Genomic DNA, 22,577 nt, shown 5'->3' with positions numbered 1-22,577 from the left:
CATCTTATTTTAATCGACCAACTGTAACCCTGAAAAACACGTTACTGAAACGTTCAGCGCAACGAGCGAGCAGTTCTGGGTGGACATCTGCGTGGCCTATTTGAATGAGGTAAACGTATCCGTGGTCTTACTGAGCGTGAGATGATAATCTACCTCTCACGCTGTCTTGCTAAAGAAATTACGATGTAATTTAGCTGATACTAATTAGTAGTTAATTAGTTATCGTTTATTACAATAATTAATCAATAATTAGTACTTAAGTAAATAACTAAGTAATCAGTGATTGATCATTGATTGACATATAGCCAAATAAGGCACGCATTCGCGCATACTGTGATGGTGGTCTGTGTTTGGTCGAAATCTCTATGACGTCATCCCGCCTCGGCCAATCAGAGCCGCCGCAAAAGCGGGACAAATTTTGCCCACGACAGCATGAGCCATTAAAGGCCTTCGCCTTAATTTGAGCGTTGATCCCAGGGCAGGTTCAGTATTCATCTCGTGCTTTGTTAGTTACAGTAACCAGTCTTGGAGAGGGGGGGGGGGGTAGCTGGTAAAGTCTAGTTTGTGTCTCGGGACTCTCTCTCGACCGGTGTTTGCGCTTGGGAGCTTTGTTTTCGGCTCCTGAGGTGAGGTCGAAAATACCTTCAGCACCAAGACGGCGATGCCCAGCGTAGCCCCTCAGAATTCGTGATGCCGAACGAAATCGCTAAAGAGAATAAATAAACGAAAAAAAAAAATAAAGGTTGCTACAAGGATACTTACTGCCATCAGGAAAAAACGAAAAAATAAAACAACAGGAGAGAGCTACGAACGATTGTGGATGCCGGCCGTATACCACTACGGAAAGGAAAAAAGAATTGAATTAGGCCAGGAAAGAAGAGAAAGCTAGAAGGAGAAAAAAAAAATGCCTATAACTGCGGTGGACACGCAGCTCGACGTGAAAGCAGCTGCCGGCGTCGCAACCGCGCAGGGCGCCGTTTTCCTTGCGCCGGGCGGACTCGAAATGAAATTCGTCACGCAATGCGCCGGAGCAACTGCGAGAGCGCGCATCATTAGGAAATGCCGAGCGGCTGCTGCCGTCGTAGAATAGAGTGCGCGAAGTAAGCGGCCAAGTAAACCCCCTCCACCACCGCCCTCGCCTCGCTAGGGGAATATATCATTCCTCGTTTACTCTCTGGGCTACTGTATTCGCTTATCTCCCATTCCTCGCTGCAGATTTTTTTTTTTTTTTCCTTTCTGCCATTCGCTGCATGGTTGGTTACATTCCGAACGGGAAGAGCGTGTATATAAATTTTGTGTTTGCTTGAACGTCGAATGCGTCTGTTCCTCTCTCGTGGACAGGGAAATCTTCCATTATTGGGAATGTGAAAGCAAACGGCAGTCATGTTTGTCGATGTAGTGACAATGCAGATATTGGAAGTATAGTTAGCAGGCATGTTGGCCGTTGAGTTGAGCCTGTAAATGCGGAAAGTATACCAAGGAGGTACAGTCGTGAGCAAAAGTGGTATACAACACTCAGCCAGTGACAGAGCTCGAGAAAATTGCATCAAAGTGCCATCTAGTGACAACGTAAGGGACAGCGACATCGTCACATGCAAGTTGATAAAGTGAGGCACCGCCACTATTGTCTCGATATTCGATAGCCTTTGTTAGAAAAAGTTGGGACGCAGTTTTCTCGAGCTCTGCCACCGGCTGGGTGTTGTATACCACTTTTGCTCACCACTGTACATCTGCAGCGTTGAAGTTACGTAAGTACAGGTGTGTGTGCTTTTCATTGTAGCTAGAATGGAAACAACTGTATAACTGAGACTTTATGCCAAGGCTTATTTGTACCAAGGAAAGGAAGCTGCTGGTTTTTAGGAATAAGTAGTTTGAATTCGCAATGAGGAAAACCAATCAGAAGAAAATCCCGTTCCTGATTTCCTGCACCACTTATTTCAAGCGAAAACTATCCTTGCGTTCGGGCGTAGCCTTCTGTCACGTGTAAGTCTATTCTTTAATGGAAGTGCGCGCTCTGTAAAACAGCGAAAAACACGGCAGTACGGCCGCCTACGTTTCGTTCGCGTGTGTCTTGCGCTGGGCTCATGACAGTCAAATTAAACTCGCAACTCGCTGCGGCGACGGATGACAAGGTCTTTGTTCAGATCAACAGAGCAAACGCGATGCGTGATGGAATGGCTGTATGTAGGCACATGGCGTGGTACCTTAATGGTGATCCCCCCCCCCCCCCCTCTCTCTCTCTCTCTCTCTCTCTCTCTCTCTCTCTCGTAGCGTCTGCTTCCCCGCCTCCATTTGTTTCATGCTGTCTTGTCTGGAGTGGCTTTCGACTTAATTGTTTGCAGGCAGATCATTACAGCCCTCTTTTGTCTTGCATGTCAGATCTACGGGTGCGTGACATTCGGTCCTGTGCACGCGGGGAATCATGGGTCGCTGGTTAAACACGGTAGCATTTATAATGCCGACAAAGCGCGCTTGCGCACTCATACCCTGACCATGACTGTACTGGCAGGCCTCAGCGGGACAGATGCATCGGGTTTCGGTGTGCAGTGGTTAAATGCAAATCAGCTTACTGGTTTTACGTGCGAGTTCTCTGGACGGTGAATGGCTTTAATTTTTTTTCTCTCAAAAATTAAACGCAGGGACTGTTGACCCGGTGTAGTACTTCTGGAGACAAATGATCGAGACGGATGTACATTCTTAGACTCACTCTTTTCCTTTGTGAAACCAGTCTTGCTGCCTACGTATATCCTTGCCCAGCGAGAAGGCTTGATCCACGAGCATTCAGTGGTGACCTTGCGGTGTCGACTAATTGCGTTATTCGTGGTTTGTCAATGTAGAATAGACGGAGCGTTGTTCGGTAAAAACTTCACTGCGATGGAGAACGTCTCACGCGTTCACCACCAATCTTTTGTCGAATGAGATGAAGTCATCGTGCAGACGTCCACTCAGCTGTTCATCCTTCCCTATTGGATGAGATTACACGTGATTTGACTGAGTTCGTCCGCGCACAGCCGCAAATTAGATCATCTTCAATTGCCTTGCCTGGCTCTTCGGTTTACTGGCCTAGTTTATAGCCAGTTTCTGCATTGCATGACGCCATGTAACGTCATTCTCTACGCAGATCTCCGTAAAAATCGCGTTATGAAATTCGAGTTCAGAATGCGAAATTCTATATCGGTATTTTTGTCGTTCAGTGCGCAAAGAGACGCTCTTGCAAATTCAGGAATGAAAATCGCGGCCTGTCCCATATTTGAAAAACGTTAAATAAATATGGTTATAGCTGGCGGATCACACTAAATATCGTGTTAAGCACCAGTTTTTGCATTTGCATTTTCCTCTCGCGTCGTCGAGTGGCGACAGGGTAATCATATTAGAGCTGGTTATAGGCCACGACGACGGACTGCACGTCAAATCACACAGCTTTATCGCCTCGCTCGTCAAGATCCACCATAAACGTGCATACACCGCTCGGACTCCGAACGTATAGACCCCCTCCCGCCGGTCCTTGTTCACGCATGCGCTGTTCCAGCGGTAGGCACCAGTGGGCGACCTACGAAAACTATAAACTTCCTTTATCTTCGCCTCCGTGTTCTCCGGTTCGGCGCTGTTTTTCTCCATCCGTAGCGCCGACCGCGAAGCTCTAAAAGCAGTTCATGCTTAAAAACATGGAGGTAACGCACTCGGGACATGTTGGAAACTGTTTCTCGCGTTCATTGCTGCAGGTGCGTTGCACTGCAAAGTCTGCTGTGATGTAGCCTGAAATTTGTTCCGATATTTCTTTTTTATGTATTCAGCTCTGAGAGGAAGCGGTAAAGCTCCCCTTTATAAACTCACTTCACATGTTCTCTTCAGGGATCCGCGCCCTCTGCTTGTCTTTCGCTTTTCGCTGCTTTTGACATGTGTCGGCGTGGCTGCACCGAGCTCTCGATGGCGGTGAGCGGCGCGGCATATCGGCCGACGTTAACCGGCTCGTGGTCGAGGCCCGCACGCACTTCTGTTGGGAGGGGGAGGAAGCAGAGCCTGCGCCGAGCGCTTCGTCCGAGCAGAGAGCCCGGACGCGCGCTCTCGCGTATGCTTGCGTGCGCCGGCGCGCGTGTTTCGCGTGACGGACGCCATTAGGGTCGCACGCTGCCGGCCCCAGTCTTGATGGAGGATGGAAACTCGTCGAGATTGGATCCGCGGGAGAGCCCGGATTAACGCTGCGCTCTCTCGCAGCCTTCGCGGCGTTGCTGTCCAAGCCCGCTCCCCGGACGCGCGCTGCTCGCGGCGAAAGTTGGCAGCCTCACGTACCCTAGTCGCTTTTCACTTCTTCTACGGTGTGCTTGCACGATTGAGCGTCTCGAGACCCTAAGTGGCGCTGTTGATTTTGTAGCGACCGACGCTCTGTGACTGGAATTATGTACTTCGTCTCACAAGATGTTTGCAGCACTACGAAAGGCAGGGGAACCATGGTGCATTCATGGTCGAGCGCACTGTGATGGATAATCGTGCTCCTATCCGTCGCCCGCACTAATTATGGAGGTGAGAGGCGCGCAGGAGCACCATTACCTATTTTACTGCGTATGATCTTGGTTGGACCAGGTTGCCCCTGCTTTTCGCAGTGCTGCAGACATCTTGCGGGTCAAAGTATATAGGAGGCAGAGGTGGACGTGGAGGGAGGATCACAGGGACGCGGCTTAGGGTTACGAAACGGCTGTGCCTCGAACTGGACTTGTGTAAGTGGTAAAGCGAACTTGGCGGAGCGAATCGGGTGGTAACGCATTACTTACTGGTGCTCGTAACGAGAAAGTAATTACTCATTAGTATTCGCCCGTTACCCATTAGCGACAGTTCAACTTTTTGCCGCCAGGAAGTTAGACTGGCGCCACCTGGTGGTGGTGGTAAACATTTCCATAACGTTGACTTCCACCTCTGTGTGGTCGTTGGCCAGTGGACGGGGGTCAAGTTGACCCCAAAGTTGGCAGTTTGCCCATTTTTGCAAGCCCCTCTCTAACAGTGCATTCTCCATTTTGTTCTCTACCTGGCTAAAGGGTTACATACCAATACCTTCCTCAAAATTTGGCAAAAAGTTCACAGGAAGCGCTTGCCTGTTGTTCGTCCCAACTTTTGCTATTCAGTGTCGCTTTGTCGGTGGCTGCCTACACCGCACGCCAGCGACGTGATGTATTTGCAACACGACGCGGTAGAAGACTCTCAGCTGGCGTCTTCACGATGAAGTATAACTGTAGAGTACGGCGTCGCTTATTCAGCGCAGTTAACATGCGCCGAACACAAGAGCGGGGTAGCTCGTCATTCACCATCGAGTATCGCCACCATATCGCTGCCTTTGCGCATGCGCACAAAGGCAGCGACATGCAGTTGCTCCCCACACTACAGTTTTCTCATTTTTACAAGAATGTAAGCCTTCAGTACCATCTGGCGGAGACGAAAGCTGATGATTTCTTACGGGAACAACATGGAATTGAGCTCTAGGGGTAAAGTTTCGTTTTTTGTTCATCTATCTTCCTTCGAGTCACGGACTGTCAGATGGCCTTGGAACTGCGTCTCGCTGAAAGGCTTGCCCACTGTCTCCGAGACCTGCGACTACAACAGCACTGGCGCTCACCGCTTCCCCCGAATCGTTCCCGTCGCGGCGCTCTTGACGGTGCGGTGCGTCCGGGAAATTGCGTGGACGTCCGCAGGAGGCCGCTCTGCGGGACGCACCGCTCGTTTCCGTTGGGCGCCGCCGCGGCTTTTGCGAGTGGCGTCGACACGCGTGCGTGCGTTCATGCATGCTTGGCCTCTTCTCAATGTCAAGTTCATTTAGCGGCGCAATCGTTTGTTTCCAGGCAGCAGCGCGCCGTGTTCGCCGCGGCTCGTCGCCGAACAGGTTTGACCGGCGCTTCTTCTCTTTCCCCGGCGGCGTTTAAAAAGAGGAAGCGGTTTGTCGTCTTCCGGCTCCCGGGCGTCCCCGCTGGACCTCGTCGTGCGATTAGGCCTGTTCTTTTTTTCTAAAGTTCGTGGAATGCGTGTTTCTCTCGTTTGCCGCGCTGCGTGTCGTCTCTTGTTTTCTTTTCGGGTTATACTGCTGAGTGCTCACTCTCCGAGAAGACTGCATGAAAGAGATGGTGTCCCTTTTGGTAACCCGTATATCTTTGTACAAGCGGCGGTGCTGCTGTGTTTAACAGCCTCGCGGCGACGCGCGCTAGATTAGGGCAAGTGCAGTTTGAAACCGGCGATAGTCAAGAAGCTGTGCGATGGGTGAATTTATTCGTTTCCTCTCTACGTTGTCGCTGCTTTTTCTTTTCTTTTTCTTTCCTGTTCCGTGGGCTTGTCTTCAGACTGCCGTTTGGGGCATTTCCGTTGTCATACGTCATTGTACTCGAGTGTTTGGTATGCTAAACTGAGCTGGGGTTCTTTTGAAAGTTTAAAGCCATTTATGGCTGATGACTGGCCGGCGTGTCCGTGCGTGCGTTCGTGCATCCGCGGCTGCTGTCATTCATCTTCAGAAGGTTTAGGATGGTTTTAGTACTGATAGTTAATCAGTGATGTAGCAGATAGTATAAAGAAGGCTATGGTAGTAGTAGGTGTACGAACATTAGTAACGGTAATTAGTTAATTAGTCAATGATAATAAGTAGTAATTAGTTAATTAGTCAATGATAACTAGTTGATTAGTACGCTTTGAGGCATCTTAAACGCACGCACTGCGCATGCGCAGTGTACGCCTCCAACCACTTCTCGGATCGGTTGCAGATCTCGATCTCAAACGTCGACTTCCGATAGATACTTGTCAATAAATTTGTAGTCTCAAAAAAGGTCTCGTCAGTGCATTCCAGCGCAGTGACACGGGGCCCTGTGTCGCGCCTAGAATGTGCCAGAGTCAGCAGCAAGAGCCACCAAACGAAACCAAGCAGTAGCCAAACAGAGGGCAGCGACGTTGAAGGCGTTCGCCTCTGCGCACTTTAGGTCGTCAAAGTAGCCTTTTATTTTTTTGCCCCTTTGCCTCTCGCTGTTCCCTTTTCCTTCTTTTTTATTGCTCTTGTTCGCACTTCTTTCCCTGCCTCTGATTTCTGGAGCGGGAAGAGGTGTCCCCTCTGGTGTCAGTTGCCCTCTCTAGTTCCTCTTGGCATTCTTAAAGGGGTCGTGAAACGAAAATGTAGCAGCCCAGTTGCAATTTTCCTTGCTTCAGTAAACATTAGGTATGCCTATTCCAAAATATCTCGTCGAAATATTGCTTCTGCATTTAATAATACCATTCTGAAATCAAAGCATTTTTGCGTTCCTGAAGCGACCATGCGACCCTGTAGGCCGGAATTAGAAGTACTCGCCTACGTCATGTTTAGCCTTTTGGAAACGCAGATATAATCATTATTTCCCATACAATAGTAGGTTGCTGTTAAAGTTAGCAAATAAAAATACATTATATCAATTATTCGCTCACGCAAACGCATTTCTTCAACAATACTGTCACGTGACGCGCGGTCGGCGGCGGCGGCGGAGCAGGACGGGTGGTAAAGCTCACTTTACGGGTGGTGTCTGCTTCTCGCTGCGCTCTGGAACAGAGCGAGAGGTGACGCTCAAGTTCAGATTTTCGGTAACGACGGCTATACCTCGCTCCGCCGGGTACTCCAAATGACAATGGTTCCAATCTAATTTGTTGTTGTTATTTTCTTTTTCTTTTTGTGAACATTCGTGATGGAGCACAACGTCCTGAGCAGTCTCATACCACCGGTACAACTTGGTAGTGCGGCCGCTGCTGTAATTTTTTTAATTATTATTATTCTCGGCGTCATTAAAGATACGATCTAAATACGGTTCCAGGTCAAAGAAATCGACAAGTGTGTTCAATCCGAGTGGTGGGTGGAGTGTTTCAGGAGCGGGCGCCGCGGCGCGTACTCGTATATATTAGTTGCTCGCCTCCGCGCTGCATCACTGAGAATAGCGTGTCGAGCTTCGCTTCCTTTATTTCGGCCGGATGACCTGAACTATGGCACTACACGGAAAGCCGGAAACCGAAAAAAAAAAAAGGTTGCTACAATGTACTTGGGTGGCCCTTTCACCCTACGCGTTGTCGCAGCTTTGCTCCCCCACCTTCCCGACGCCTCTCTCGTAACCTTTCTCAAAAAAAAAAAAAAGAGAAAGAGGAAGCATACTTCCTACAACGTCTACAGTGCTCAGACTTCGCCTATTTTTCCTGTCACCGTTAGGTTCTGGGTTTAGGCGTGTTGTGCGTGTTTGAGTGCTCGCTATGCCAACCGTGTACGTCGCGATCAATTGCAGCACGGCTTCTCCGAGTGGAAGTAACGTTCGCTTTCACAAGTTTTGGCACACCGATTGGGTTCATGTGTTCGTACTACTTTCTACTGGAAGTCCTAAATGAACCTCGGCGTCATTCGAAGCCTCGGCATGGACCGGAAACGAAGAAAGCTCACCTCAAACGATGCGTCGTACCGACGCAAAACCGCTGGCCCAGTGCATTGGCAAAAAAAAGTGTAGGTCGCGTGATAAAGGCAGTAAACGTAGTTGCGATTTGTAGCCTTACAGATATGCTTATTTGAGAACTACTCGACTCGCAGAAGCCACCAGTTCTATTTGATTGTTTCCTGCCAGATTGCCCTCATAGCAGTAATATGCGCATTTTGGATTTTTTTTTATTTTGAGCGATACCGTGAGGCCAGCACAACAGGTGCCCCTACCAGCATATCGTACCACCCAGAACAGGCCCCTTAGTTCCACTTCGATCACGTTCTTTCCACAGCACTCATCTAGTCCCATAGAACCTGATGAAGACTCCAAAGAGGAGGATCATGTTGAGCAGTGCTCAGAATCCTTCACATCATTTAAAAGACATTTCTAGGGTAAAAATTGTTCACCTCAAAAGCTCATACGCCCCATGTCCTTGCATTACGATGGTGTGATTACCAGATCAACCATCCAGGAGAAATGCATTCACGCAAGTGTTATTGATTGGAAAGGCGGATAGATTGGCTTAAAAGTTTAATATCTGACCTGCTACAGAAAGAGAAGAACAAAGAGGGTCGTGACTTGATTAAAATATATACAGAATCCTTCACATCATTTAAAAGACATTTCTAGGGTAAAAATTGTTCACCTCAAAAGCTCATACGCCCCATGTCCTTGCATTACGATGGTGTGATTACCAGATCAACCATCCAGGAGAAATGCATTCACGCAAGTGTTATTGATTGGAAAGGCGGATAGATTGGCTTAAAAGTTTAATATCTGACCTGCTACAGAAAGAGAAGAACAAAGAGGGTCATGACTTGATTAAAATATATACAGGAATAGTAACTTGCACCACAGTCACGAGTCAAGTCCTGTGTCATGCAAGAAGCAGCAGAAAGCCTGCACTGCCTGTAGTGCTTTCCATTTCTGGCCAACCGGCCAATAAGTCCTCTGAGAGAGGCCTGTTGCCAAAACACTTCAAAGAAGTAACTCGAGTTATTGTTTTGCACGCATATACTGGGACACACCACTAGTACACGCTCCAGAGTCTCCGTAATGTCACATGTGGAACATTCTGGGCAGTCCGCCTGTCCAATTAAGTATAAATATTTGTGTGTGAAACCACATTTAGATGGTCTATGGAGAAAGCATGCATAATGGCATATAATTGGCAAGTGGGTATGGATCCACTAAAGCACTACCTTGGGGCCTTGATGACAAGTAGATATAAGGAACTCAGTGATGTGTAGTGCCAAAGGCTGGTAAGGGTGTGGTGTTGAAAACTTCCAAAAATTTGTAATGCAGGCTTTGAAACTGTGAATTCACACCACTTCTAAAGTGGTTTCCCACAGATGTGGAAAGCCTCTTACCAAGGGGCCACAAGCTCAGCAGCGGTTTGTGGAGAATTATGCCCTTAAAAAAAAGATGAGTCATGTTCTGAGCGGCATCACCACAATTGTAGGCGACGCTTGCGGTGATACAGATCTGTGTATACATGGATAGAGTTGTAATATTCTCACCAGAAGTATGTCAGATTAAGTTGCTTGAATCTACTAATTGATATCTTGGATTTCTCCAGTATCCCGAGAACATGCAAACGCACCAAAGGTTGAGTCATTACACACAGAGGTTGGGTGGGGTGGTATGGGAAGTCGTAGTGTGATAGCATTTGTAATTAATGGCAGCGGAGTGTACGTGAAAAACTGCTGTTCAGCTGCTCATCATCAGTGGGTGGCAATGATGTTGTGCAAGTAGTCGTAAATACACACAAAGTGGTTCGTGTGACAATTATGTAGATATTGGGCAGGCACATGACATTCTGAAGTAACAGCACAAAACGTGGATGGGAGCACAAGACGAGAAGACGACACAATGTCTCATCGTCTTCTCGTCTTGTGCTCCCGTCCACATTTTGCGCTGTTACCTCAGGATGGAAAACCAACAAGCCCAACCTGCTATTCTGGCTAACATGCCATTGTTTGAGGTGCATTGCGGCAGCCAAGGTTTATCCCAAGCACCTGCACTTCTATGTACATGTTAAAGAGTACTGGGAGTGGTGCTCATATGGGTGTGTACCATTTTCCTGGCTCGGGCAATCAGATTGCAGGCGGGCTAGCACACACAGCCCAAAGCACATGTAGTAGAAGTTTGGACTGTCGAACCGCGAAGTCTTCAGTTCAATTCCTTCCCTTATATTTTTCAATTTGTATGAGTATCATACAGTCTGTGCTTGTATGGTTAAATTGCGAGGGTGTACATATCACCTGCGCTCCTGACCAACCTCACTCTGCATAAGTATTCACCAAGCAGTTTTCGTTCCATCAAAAGGCTTTCACAATATTCAGCGACACAAGCAGCGACTCAGACAGCATCAGTGTAGCATTCTTGGAGCTTCGCAAATCTGTGGATACATTGTTTACTAGCAAAACATGCACGGTATGTAGATATGTGTACTAGGACGCATAAGATGCCGTGACAATGTGGACTGCCCTTACGTCTACAGCTGCCCTTTAATCCTGTTACATTCTAGCCTGCAGTGAATTCAGCAGCAAGGTTTCACAATTAAATCATCCCAACTTTATATTTCTAGACTTGACCCCAGCACCGACAAAGTTCATTGTATTACCAGCATTTTGGTGGCATATTCAACCAGCAGGCCAATTAACTCAACGTCATGCAGGTTCTAGTGCAGATGTTTTCATGCAAACTACGGGTATCATCAACGAAGGAGGCTTTACTATACATACCTTTTCAGCACGCTGTTTTATGACTGGTTAAAGTCTGGTACATTTCAAAGTATAAGGCACATATTATTGTATGCATGTCTACAGATTGCAGATTATGCTGGCTTGCTTCTGAATGAGACTGCAAAATGCTGAAAATAGTGGCCACCTTTCAAAGCAGCTTTTGCAGAAAACGGTTTGATTTTTCTATTCCCCATGAGCCACTATTTTTCGAGGCCGTGTAAAGGTGAACGCGGCAACTAGAAAATCCAGGTTTGTCAGTGCCACAAGGACCACCACTTTGTAGTACATTTGGGCATTATCTAATGTTACCAAATGAGTGTTAGAGACATGTTGCTTTCAAAATAATTTATTGGTTAGCCGCAGGTTCATCAGTGCATACAAAATTTTTAGGCTAGAAGGAAGTTGACCTAGAGCAAGACATCTTTTATTCACGCTTCTTTGCTGTCTTCCTCTCTCCTAAATATACAAATGTGTATATACAGCTTCACAATCATGATGTGTTGAGGTCAGTGCTAAATAAAAAAAAAAATGCATCCGACAAAGGTATAGTTAGAGATTGAGTACACAAAATTCATTCAAAGTGAGCCTATATATGTCTTGTAGATTCCAAGGGAAGGCAAGTATAGCAGGGGGCAGCAGAAACTCAGGCAGGCAGATAAAAAGTTTGCGGGGATCAGATGGATGCAGCTGACAGAGCATCGGGTTATTTGGATAGATGTGGGAGAGACATCTATACAAGCAGGTAGTATATACACAACTGCACAATTATGATGCATTTGCGGTCAGTGCTAAAAAAAATTCCACCCATCAAAGGTATAGGTGGGGAGTGAGCACACAAAATTCATTCTAAGTGAGCCTATATATGTCTTGTAGATTCCAGGGGAAGGCAAGCGTAGCAGGGGGCGGCAGAAATTCGGGCAGACAGATAAGATTAGGAAGTCTGCGGGGATCATATGGATGCAGCTGATGTATCTGCGGTCAGTTCCAAAAGAAGAAAAATTCTACGCATCAAAGGTAAAGGAAGGGAGTGAGTACACAAAATTCATTCTAAGTGAGCCTATATATGTCTTTTAGATTCCAAGGGAAGGCAAGTTTAGCAGGGGGCGACAGAAACTCGGGTAAGCAGATGAAATTAGGAAGTTTGCGAGAATCATGCACCTGGCACAGGATCGGGTTATTCGGATGGATATGGGAGAAGCATTTGCCCAGCAGTGGGTGCAGTCAGGCTAGTGATATCAACAAGACTAACAACTGGATGAGTTGGTACTGATTCATCTTAAAACCAGCCAGAAGACGAAACACGTGAGAGGAGCACAAGACAAAGTTTGACTAACAACTGAAATGTTACTGAAGGAAAGAGGCAAAAGAAGATTCGCACAGAAATGCACGTGCACGAAAAACCCCCAAAGCAGTGAAAGCGTGGAAAGCAGAAAGGGTCTAAAAAATCAAAATCTAAAAAAAAGCAAATTCCTTATGGTCAAGAACCACTCGTTATAAAAGGGAAGCCACAGATCCAAGTCCAAAGGCACACTATACTGCAAAGGCTAAGGACGTGTGTGTGGCTAAGAAATCGGTCAACAGTCTTTTGGGGCCTTTTTTACATGTGCATCTCTGTGCAAGTCTTCTTTTGCCTCTATCCTTTAGTAAAATTCCAGTTATTAGTCCAGCTGTCCTGCAATTCTCTCTTCTCATATTTTCCGGCTTGTTTCAGAATGAATAAGGTGACGACTCTACAAACCTTGTGCAAACTGGAAACCAGTGTAACTGTCAGATGGAAACCTTTGCCTTATTTGGCTTGCATCACAAATAGGGAGGACTTTACTGTGATGTCTGCCGAGGCATCCCTAAAGCCAGTGCGCAAGCTGGCTGTAGAAGATGTAGTGGTGCCTCCTGTTGACAAGAGAAAAAGCAATATTCACTTTTCAGCATAGCAAAATGAAAATATGATTTAGGTCTTTTACAAATTTGAAAGTTATTCATGCATCTGTACAATTAATTCCCATCTAACAGAAGCTGTACAGTGTAACTTTCACTGTCAATTTATTCTCCCTGGAAGTATGGCAAACTTTGAATTCTGCTGCAGGTGATTGAGAGAGAATGAGACCCACCCAATATTAGAACTTCAGTGCAATCACAATTTGCTACTGCAGCAAAATAATGCCTGAAGGCAATGCAGCTTTTGACTGAAAAAACCTAGTAGTCGTCTTACACCCTCTATACTAGTGTTGTGGCCGATGTCAATGTCCACGCTGATATCATCCGCATAGCACAAAGATGTTAAGTATGCGACTTATGCATTAAGCAGCTCTGTGCATGGAGTCATTCTATTCGAAGGAGCCATAAACTACAAGTGCACTTCTGTCAACAGCTCTCCGTTGTTTTCCCACAACACGGCACGTGCCAAACTTTCTGCAAGTGCCGCAAAACTACTCTATAACTTCATTTGCTAACTGTAAAATTTCCAACACTTACTCAAACTGTGGAAGTTTCGGTGTACTGGCCTTTGGGAGAACGTCTTTCTTTTTTTTTTTTTTTTGGTTGTTACATTTCAGCACATGTAAAATGTCAGTGTCAAAGCATTTTGGAGAGGTTTACTGTGTGCAGGTGTTGATGATGGTATCAGTGAAGTCAATTTTTTTAATTATATTTGCACACTATACAACACTAACCTAATGCAAGTGGGTAAAAAAAAAACTAGCAAATAAAACTTTGAGTGCTGGTATGGTGATTGTTCTGGCAGCAAGTGGGGACAGGCTATAACAAGAGTTGTCGGGCTAGTTAGTGATCGTCTGCAGAAGCCAGTCCTGCCCTGTGTGTTTTTCTTTTCTGTGTCGTTTTTTAGTGCATTTTCCCACGGCTTCCGCAGGAGACAGGCTACTTCACTGCATGCAATTTCACTTAGCACAGAGTCCTCCGAAATGAGATTGCTTTTGTACTTATTTACTGCATTTCTTGTGGCATTCCTTATGTATTTATGTTTTGAAGTGCTGCACTTGCTGAAGGTCATAACTGGCTAATAAAACAAGCAAATTTGTCCGGACAGCGTCCCCCCCCCCCCCCCCCTCGTTACTTCACATCAATGTGCATGCCCTTTCCATTTAGCAAGTTCACACTATCAGATGATGCGTGTTTTCTCATTTACTCGTGCATGGAATTAAGCAAACCAGTAATTTGCATGGTGAAACGTCATGCTCATGCGCACCTTCTACGAAAACAAGAAAAATATGAAAACCAGCGATGTGTTCGCGCTAACGTGGCGCAATATCAACACTGTAGACAGTGTAGATGATCGCAGGTAAGTAACGTTAAAGGGGAAGCTTTATTTTATTAACACTGCCTTCCGCAATAGATTTCATTACAGCATTTCTTGCTCGAGAAAATGAAAAACAGGTGCCGCTTGTTCAAGTTATGTCGCCTTTCGCTCAAGGTTCTTACCTTGTGTTCTCGACTAGCAGTCCATGATCAAGAAGCATTTGGAGTAAATGCGGATGATCTGTAACACCCAGACGGCTGCTTCAACTACGTAGTCGCCGCCGGGATCTCGCCAGATGCTCTCAAGAGCAGTCGGCATCGGCACGCACCGCCCGCAGCTGCATCTGTTCGAAAGCTTCGGTTAGCGATTGCGCACTCTCGCAACGGTCAAACGTAGGCTAGGCTGCAAGACTCGGACATACATACCAATGCGTAGTTCCGAAACGGCTGGGATCGGGAGGCTGACGGTCGGGGCTTCTGCAAGCCGGAGTTGTGCCGCGGTTACCGCGGCCTCTCGACACAAGTGTTACTGTACCGGTCGCTCGCAGGGTCCATCTTCGCCGACCTGGCACCCGAAAAGTTTCGTCGGCGTAAGGCTCAAAGCCCACGATGTAACCATGTTTTAACAGTAGCGACTATATTCTAGTTCACAGCGACGCTGGAACCCAGGAAGGAACCTAGGCGTCGGCCATATTAAAAAACCCTGTGTGAGCGTAGAGTAGGGCACAATTAGAACCTCTAAAATACACCGAGCTTGGTCAACTTTGGCTCAGCAGGCTCCGGCAACGGGAGCTTCTCATTGGCTTAGCGCTATGACGTACTCTGTTGAGTTGAGGAGGACGCGCGCTAGGAAACCGAAATTCTGTTTTTGTCGCTATTAAATCAACGCGGGCGATGAAACGAATCGAGGTATATTATATGATGCAGGACAATGATTCCATTTAACTAAGCCGTGCAAAATTTGCGGAAAACATTTCACGACCCCTTTAATGCACACCACCACCACCACCACCACCACCACCACCACCACCACCACCACCACCACCACCACCACCACCACCACCACCACCACCACCACCACCACCACCACCACCACCACCACCACCACCACCACCACCACCACCACCACCACCACCACCACCACCACCACCACCACCACCACCACCACCACCACCACCACCACCACCACCACCACCACCACCACCACCACCACCACCACCACCACCACCACCACCACCACCACCACCACCACCACCACCACCACCACCACCACCACCACCACCACCACCACCACCACCACCACCACCACCACCACCACCACCACCACCACCACCACCACCACCACCACCACCACCACCACCACCACCACCACCACCACCACCACCACCACCACCACCACCACCACCACCACCACCACCACCACCACCACCACCACCACCACCACCACCACCACCACCACCACCACCACCACCACCACCACCACCACCACCACCACCACCACCACCACCACCACCACCACCACCACCACCACCACCACCACCACCACCACCACCACCACCACCACCACCACCACCACCACCACCACCACCACCACCACCACCACCACCACCACCACCACCACCACCACCACCACCACCATCGCCGAAGCCATTTATATTTCCAGCGACGCGCCAATCGAGGGAGTGCGCGGAAATGTAGCGCGCGCCATCCCTGTACACCTGTGAGAAGAACCGAGCTATGTACGAGTGCTTAAAGGCGAATAGGCTGAGCGAAACCGGCGATTAGTGCGTCGTATCAAAGCGCTCCCACGCTGCCAGTGGTGGTGGTGGTGGTGGTGGTGGTGGTGGTGGTGGTGGTGGTGGTGGTGGTGGTGGTGGTGGTGGTGGTGGTGGTGGTGGTGGTGGTGGTGGTGGTGGTGGTGGTGGTGGTGGTGGACCACCACCACCACCACCACCACCACCACCACCACCACCACCACCACCACCACCACCACCACCACCACCACCACCACCACCACCACCACCACCACCACACCACCACCACCACCACCACCACCACCACCACCACCACCACCACCACCACCACCACCACCACCACCACCACCACCACCACCACCACCACCACCACCACCACCACCACCACCACCACCACCACCACCACCACCACCACCACCACCACCACCACCACCACAACAACAACAACAACAACAACAACAACAACAACAACAACAACAACAACAACAACAACAACAATAATAATAATAATAATAATAATAATAATAATAATAACAATTATACATTTTTATTGAGGCTCAAGATGAATACTGCAAACCGGATCTACATATTAAACGCTGTTGATGGCTTATGTGACGTGTATTAGCGATGTGTGTTCACAATATGCTCGCTTGCCGGGATAAACAAATCTATAAGAACATTTAATCGTAGAACAAGTTCAACAAAGTCACGAAACAAGAGTAAAAATATTTGGGAAGTTTAAAGCCCCAAACAGGTTTCTGGACTGACTGCGGCTCCGTGATGAACTAACGTGAAGTTATAAGAACAAGAAATGCATTGCAGGAATAACCGAGCTGGACATCAGTTGTATGTGGTGGTTTAAACTGTAGTTAACTAACCGCGTCATACAGACGGTCTCTGTCGATTTTGTATTTTGGTCACCACGTTGTCCAGCCACATCGTCCTGTTTTGACGCGGCAAACTTTTTTTATTTGATTGCATGTGACCGCTTATGCCGATTTGGAGGGGAGGGGGGGGGGGGGGGGGGCTTTTTTCTCAGTCCAACCGCGGCACAACGTAGAGGCTGCGTGATGTTTGACTTTTTACACTGAGCTCGGATACTGGTATTTGTTGGACCCTGTGCAGGCGCCGTGACGATACTGGCAGCGTGGGAGCGCTTTGATACGACGCACTAATCGCCGGTTTCGCTCAGCCTATTCGCCTTTAAGCACTCGTACATAGCTCGGTTCTTCTCACAGGTGTACAGGGATGGCGCGCGCTACATTTCCGCGCACTCCCTCGATTGGCGCGTCGCTGGAAATATAAATGGCTTCGGCGACCCAACCTTGACACAGCCGAGCGTGGCCCTGGCCATCGCCTGTCGCGAGCGAACGCCTGTTCCGCTGCTACCAGAGAACGTTACTCTCCCATGTTTGTGTCAGACTGCCGGCGACTGTTCGCTCCCGGTCGCTCCCAGCCTTTCGCCGGCACTCCACGGCTCAGTCCTCCAGCGGGCAGCTTCGCTTCCTCCTGGCTCCGCCGAACGGGCAAAGCAATCCGGACGGAGGCTCGGCCGAGGAACAAAAGATCGCGCCTCGGCGAACAATGGGCCGCGCGAGAGGCGACATTTTGTTTTTTCTCCGCTCCCTTATTTGCCTTTTCCCTTCGCTGTTTGTTTCGCGGCCGAGGCGACGAGCGGCCGTTTCCTGTGCTCGCGAAGCTTTGTCGTGGTAATACGTCTCTGCAGACGGCGGTCAAGAAGAAGAAGAAGAAGGGGTCGCTAGATTTGGCTCTGGGTTGGCTGTAGCGCTGGCGATGCAGAGGCGAGGCAGCGGATGGCACTTCCACGCGCCCCTATACACGCATGCACGCTTGTGTGCGGAGTTAGGAGGGGAGGGCAAGATGGCGGCTCCGAGCTGTTGCGATGGGAGGGGGCGCCACTCCGGCGACCGTTATTGTTTGCTACGTCGGGTAATTATAATGCACGAGTTTGAGCGAGCGAGGCCTACATACGCGGTGCCTGCTTCTGCCACTACTACCCTGTTTGCCGAGTCGGCGGCGGAACAATGTCGATGACGCTGCGCTAGCTTTTGTCTTTACGCTCCATGTATCTTTTTTGTTTTTCTTGATCCGCGGGGGGCCATTTGTTCTAGGCATGTCGATCGTGTTGACGATGCCTTTGTATACGCACGCGCTTGATATGCGCCGACCACGGCGCGCTGAGCTGTGCGGCTGCCCGCCGTTCTTGTTCGAGCAAGGCTTACATCACAGCTAATGCCCGGTGTTAGTCAAGAATTTCGCTCAGGCCTTCTTTATTCCGTCCGTTGTATTCCATCTCCAGGAGAATCTATCGCTATACCGGCGTGAGTCAGCATTAAGTGCCAATATTCGCGTTCCCTAACTGGTTAAAAGTCGCAAACATTCGTGGACGGCTGTTGCCTACTCTTGCTTAGCATCGGGTTGCTGCGCACATTTAACTTAGCGACATGCGAACCTTACATCACGTAGACTGAAAGCGCTCACGGCTGCATGGCCTTCGGAGCTGTTGAAAATCGTTCCAACAAGATAAAAATTTAGCTGGGATTTCGCTAAACTCGGTAGGTTGAGTAAACAAAGCCGACTTAGCTTCTCTTTCAGTTCTTTCTTCTTATTCTGCGGCGCGGTGTGGCTACCGACCGGGTTTACGCAACGTCTTGAAGAGGGGCTCCATCTGCGGTCGCTCTAAAGGTCAAACGTGGCTACCGGCCGGGTTTACGTGTACGCGACGGGCTGGAACCTGGCGTAGTATTGCTTACGCAATAAAAGAAAAGCAACCCCATAATATCATTCGATTACGACAGAGCTCAGGCATGTTCTTACGAATTCTTCCTCCAGATGTGGACTTGTATTTACTACCAGGCATTTCACTGTAATGTTCTCGGATACCCCAGGTGTATAAACGCGTGTCCCCTACTTCTCTTCACTGCCGTGGGCGTTGAGCGAACCAGCTTGTACCGCGACGCCGCTGGGTCCAGCCATAGCCTCCTTTATAAATTATAAAGGAGGCTATAAGTCCAGCGAACAGTGCGGAATGCAAGCGGCGTGTTTAACCACTCGCTGGCATCCGCGCGGCCTTCGGCGTCACCGCGGTCCTTGCGCCGCGCACGCATGCCGGCTGAATTTTAATTGCGTCTAATCGCCGCTCGTTTCTTTTGGACTCGGGTAGAGTGGTCGTATCATTTCCAAGGCCACCCACCGTCTTGCTACCCCAGGTGCGGCGGAGAAATCCGAGGCGGTGCTGGTTCGCTGTTGTTGTTGCCAGAAACAGCGGCGGCCGCCTCGGGCCAACGCGAAGACATGTGAACAGACGAAGGCCCGCGCTAGCGCGCGTGGTTAATGAATAGAGGATGATCGCAGTGCCGAGTTGCCTCTGGGCGCCCGCCACCACGTTGGCAAAACGGAACAGAGGCTAACAAGTAAACCCGATTGCATATTGCCGCACGTCCTGCCGTCGTTAAAGAGGGTGGGAGGGGGGGTTGGTACCTTAATCGGTGCTCGATGCCTGTCCAATTGCCTGTCGGGGATGGTCTCTCCGATGAGCACCGTTTATCATGGGCGCCCACTCCCATCTTTTCCCTTATTGCGGAATGACCAGTCTCGCCGGCCGTTTGCTTTACTTTCTTGTTGCGAATTACGTCATCCCCCCGCTTCACTCTCCCGACCGATGCTGGGCGCGCTGTAGGAACAGCGGAGCCATACGCCACGAGAGAGGGGTCGTTGCAACCTGCGCAGGGGCACGTCTCTGGCTGTATGTGGCGGCGATGGTTGTGGACCGTGCTTCTCGACGAGCTTCGGAGGAATGAAGAGGGTGGGAGTTGCGGATAGGCGGGATCGAGCACGTCAATTCGCAGAGAGAGAGAGAGAGAGAGAGAGAGAGAGAGAGAGAGAGAGAGAGAAGGGGGAGGGAGATAGGTGCACCGGTTTCCTTTCGAGATCGCGCAGCCGTTAAATATTCATGCGAGCCCATTAGCCCCGCGCGGTCCCATGGCGACGTGCAACTAGAAAGCCCCGGCGCGCAATGAGCAACTCTCGTTATGGACCTCGTTGTCTCGCTGGGCGCACTCCTGCTGTGGGCAGTGACGCCCCGATACTCTGCAAAAGAAGTGTGAATCATTTCACGGCTCTTGAAAGGCCACCCCGCGCTTCTTTTTCGTTGTTGTTGAGTCTAGACTCGTGCCTGCGAAGATAGCCCCAGGTGCGTAATATCTGCCTACACTGTAAACAAAATCGCACCCTTTTTATAACTATAACTCACATCCTCCAGGAAGGTTGCGTTGTGGTAGTATTGCACCTTTTTAATTCAAATTAAGATGCATTTTATTTTCCGGCAGAAAACAACGGAGGAGGCTCGAGCAAAAAGTGAAACATGTTCACGTGGCTCAAGCCCCTTTTTTCATGGCATACAGTGACGACACACAGGTGGATATTATATACAACATACTCATGCTTTTCATGGAACAAAGGAAACAAAGTTTAGAAGGTTAAACAATATAGAGTGGTCTTGCAGAACTCTCTTGTGGAACTTACATGTACAGCGAGTACAAAAGCAAAACAAAAAGAAATTAACTCTAGTAATTTACAAACAGAATGGAAAGTGCATACAGGTACATATTCATAAAGGCAAACGGTTTTACAACAGAACTGCATGTTATTTTTTAGTAGCATTAATCAGTATGGGTTGTCATGATGCTTGCTCAAGACAGGAAAGACCTAATTCTTAAACGTCAATTCCGTTATGTTCCAGGTTCTTTAAAAGCGTTGGTAATGAATGACGTAGCATTTGTTGACTATAATTTGTCCGTGAATAAGGAACTTTCCAAGCTTCTGAAAAGCGTGTTTCACGTATACATGTGTTCATCGAGTTAACTGTGCTATATACTTTAATTCTTGCTGGCTGTTACGAAGTTGTTGTTTGTATCTTTTTGTCAATGTATTTAGGCGCAGCACTGCACCCATTAAAAGGGTGTATCAGTCCTTCAGTGCACTCTTTTGGGAGGGTGTTAGTTATAGACAGGGAAATGCACCTTTAAAGGTTCATTCGATTTCGTTTATAGTAGTTCGCGTAGAGCTGTAGGCTGGGGCGTCAAAATGCTCGCAAGTAGTTCGTTGTCGCCGCTTATCGCAGACCCGTGAGCGTATGAAAGTTGTGCGCGTGTCCCCTGTTATTTCGTTTTCGGTTTCGTGATAAAGCCGCTCATAACGAACGGGTTCGAACTCTTTGTTTCTCGGCGACGCTGTCCGCAGGTCCGTCAGGTGGGTGACAAGTGACACGAGGAAAGCGCAACTCTTGGCCACTCTGAACCTCGGGGTTCAACCGCGGAGTACCGAAATGTATTTGCGGGAAACAGAATTTCTTCCGTATTCCAGGCGTGAAACCTTTCACGTTCGCTGTCCCGCATATAGCGTCCTTATTTTAGGCTATAATTTAAAAACGATGCTGGCACTGAGGTATCTTAGCATGTGCAAGGTCGAATGGGAGAAGCTCAGAATCCGGACTCAGTGTGCGGCGCGTTGCCGGCCAGTATAGTATATGAGAAAATGCAAGACGCAATAGTTGTTGGACTCTTTTTGGACGCCTCGTGGATGGAGTGAGCTCCCGGAGTTCTTTCTTGCGCGTGTTCTAACATCGCCCAATAGACGGGTGTATTGGAGCCAACTTCGCCTTTCGAAAGGCGCCGCCTTTTACTGTGGTTTCTCGACAGGCCTCTTCGGCCCCCGTGCTCTTTTGCGAAGTGCTGAACACAAATAGAAGAGCAAAGTGACCGACGCGCAGCTCGCCAGATGTCTGGCGGCGGGGGCAGGCGGCTAGACCTGATCGTGTGAGCAGTCTGCCTAGTCATCCCTGACCCACTGAACCCCGTTTCGCCTTGCCCCGACGCGCAAGAGAGGAAACTGATGTCAGCGATCGCCAACGGCTCGCCCTGGGGTAAGGGAAGGGGAGACTCGCCGAGGATGCTGAATAACTGAATATCCTCACGAGCTGCACGTCGCGTAGACCGGATGACGTCAGGAAGGAACTCTGTGGCGTCGTTCTGGGGAGGCCTGCAGCTCAAGGTGGACACTTGAAGTTGATTGCGCCGAGTTAGTTTGTAACAAAAGGTTAGCTCCGCCGGGTTGTGCAGCGGTGGAGCGATGAAGGCGAGATGAAGTGGTGTCCGTGTGCTGTGCGATGTCAGCTTACGTTAAAGATCCCCTGGTGGTCGAAATTACTCTGTAGCCCTCCACTACGGCTCCACTTTCTCTCTTTACACTTTCTCTCCCACCTTCTTCCCTGCCATTACGGCGCGGTGCAGGTGTCCACAGCGTGTGTGACAGATACTGCGCCTTTCCCTTCTTGTGAACCAATTATTATTATTAAC

The 22,577-nt window shown here is 48.9% G+C and overlaps 1 protein-coding gene and 1 long non-coding RNA gene across 2 annotated transcripts in view; one reads left to right on the top strand and one right to left on the bottom strand.

Annotated features, from left to right (window-relative positions):
* The window catches only part of pxb (putative Hedgehog signaling attenuator pxb), a 218,360-nt gene that overhangs the window by 84,015 nt on the left and 111,768 nt on the right, over positions 1–22,577 (top strand). The window lies entirely within an intron of this gene.
* On the bottom strand, positions 12,317–15,361 carry LOC146173444 (uncharacterized). Its single transcript, XR_014701802.1, has 3 exons — positions 14,873–15,361; positions 14,630–14,790; positions 12,317–13,084 (listed from the first exon to the last, which is right to left on the bottom strand). It is a non-coding gene; the product is annotated as an uncharacterized LOC146173444 (long non-coding RNA).

This window comes from Amblyomma maculatum, chromosome 11, assembly GCF_055883805.1.
Source record: "Amblyomma maculatum isolate TAMU_Amacu chromosome 11, ASM5588380v1, whole genome shotgun sequence".
Lineage (NCBI taxonomy): Eukaryota > Metazoa > Arthropoda > Arachnida > Ixodida > Ixodidae > Amblyomma > Amblyomma maculatum.
The sequence above is the reverse complement of the archived record's forward strand: the minus strand, read 5'-3'. Positions and strand labels throughout refer to the sequence as shown.